The sequence below is a fragment of the Montipora foliosa genome, chromosome 1 (genome assembly GCF_036669935.1).
Source record: "Montipora foliosa isolate CH-2021 chromosome 1, ASM3666993v2, whole genome shotgun sequence".
NCBI lineage: Eukaryota > Metazoa > Cnidaria > Anthozoa > Scleractinia > Acroporidae > Montipora > Montipora foliosa.
The window spans coordinates 37,253,899-37,255,775 of NC_090869.1; the positions used below are offsets into that span (position 1 = coordinate 37,253,899).

At 37.6% G+C, this 1,877-nt stretch overlaps 1 protein-coding gene across 1 annotated transcript in view; it reads left to right on the forward strand.

The window, feature by feature from the left end:
* Nucleotides 1-1,185: 1,185 nt before the first annotated feature.
* Nucleotides 1,186-1,877, forward strand: part of LOC137967710 (uncharacterized) — a 64,390-nt gene continuing 63,698 nt past the window's right edge. Inside the window, exon 1 of the mRNA XM_068814254.1 lies at nt 1,186-1,245. The gene's annotated coding sequence lies outside the window, so the exon portion shown is untranslated. The remainder of the gene's footprint in view (nt 1,246-1,877) is intronic.

A 1,877-nucleotide genomic window follows, 5' to 3' on the forward strand; every position in this document is an offset into this window, starting at 1 on the left:
CCTCTTTCACCGAGAAAATGGGGTTGACGCAAGCTTAAGCACAAAGCGCAAGCACAAGCATCTTTTTTTTTTCATTTTCCTTGTCCTTGTGCTTATGCTTGCGTTCGCTTGCGTCGCGTGAAAACGAAACGTAGCATTTGCTATGTCTGACGAATTAAAGCACTTGTTCTAGATTCCCCTTGTCTGAGCATTTAATCAAAATGGCGGATGCCGTGGTTGATTTTGATACTTTATGTCGACGTTCGTTTTCACTAGCATAAGCTACTTATGCTTGTGCTAGTGCTTGAGTCGCTTTTTAAAACCAGGCTTAAAAGGTACTTATCGCGATTACCGAAAACTAATCTTTTTTTTTAAACTGCTTTTACGCAAGTAATAATCATCGGCGCTTTTTTGAAGAGTTAATAGTTACTTAGGGAAGATTTTAATTTCCAGTGGGAAGGGGCATTATTTGAGGCAACAACAGAACCACTGTGACGTCAAATGAGAACTAAGGAGATAATTGGACATTTCACGTTGCGTCACTTGACAGTCCTTAATATAGTGGTATTGGGGGGAAAAGAAGGATTAGTAAATAGGTCATTAAATTTCTCTTAAACAACCGTTTACTATGAAAATGCCAGTTTTTTCGCACTGGCCTGAGGGCAGTTAAGCTGTAATTTTCATGGTTATTTTTGAAAGTTAAAACGAATTTGCTTGAGTCGCCAAGTTATACCACTGCCTTTATTTTCTTGACAATTTTTTTCCTTCTCCTTTCATTGTGCGAATAACGTTTCAGCTAACTTCACGTTACCACTTGATTGTGTTCTCTAGTATTGCGTCTAGAACGGCGTTAGTGATTCACGTCTGTCGCAGACTTTCCCGCTGTTGAAGTCAGACAATATTATAGGCAGGTGGTAGGTGAAAAAGAGTAACCGTGGGTCGCCTAACCTTTTAGTAGCCAATAAAGCCACAAACAAATTAAATTGACAACAATTATTCCAAACTGTTCCTGGTGTTCTTTATTGTGAGCAAAACGGCTGCTAAAAGAAGCTAGTCAGTTTCTCTTAACCCATCATTGTCGAGTAAAATCGCTTGGCGCGTTACATAGAGTACAATCTGTAAGTCTCGTTCTGAGAAGGGAAATGGTCACAAAAGGAGACAGTTTTTAAGTGGACCTACATGGTGTCAGCCTTGCGATGAAGCTTTATCGCCACATTCATTGGTATGAAATTGTATTTTTTATCCAGTTGCTGCACTCTGTCTCGGGTGAGTCCGATTTCATCTTTAGTTAGTGTTTAAAGCATTCGCCAACTGGATTTGTAAATTTCTTTTCTTTTTCTTTTGAAAACGTAACGAGAAAAAAGGTAGGTCCAAATGTCGGATTGATTTAAAAGATAATGTTGCGTAAAAACATCTTTTAACTTCCAAGTATTTTATCGTATCAAGACCGTGATGTCGGACGTAATGATTCATGGCGAATTGGAAAAGTTTTCTGAAGAATTTAATTTCTTTGTATAAGAATTATTTCATTTTTAAAAAGTGTTATTTCCAACTTTCCGTTCACCTAAAAGAATTTGTGTAATTTGTAAATAATTTGTGAAATAGTTTAGTACAACTTCAACAGTCCGCGAGGTTTTGTTCGTTTCTTCTTACAAGGCAATGTACGCAAATTTTCCAAGGATCGAAGTAAAATCGAGTGTGCTAATGACGGGGAACAGAAAGTCTGTCTTCGATAAGTTTAACATAGTTGGCACCAGGTTGGCACATTTTATCTTCTTAAGGAAGGCAGAGACGTCGGGGATTTAGTCCAAAATATGCTAAAAATATGATATAACACATTGTTGCGGGGCTTAAATTGATTGAAATTTGTCGTCGAAAAATTACGAATTGGAACACTT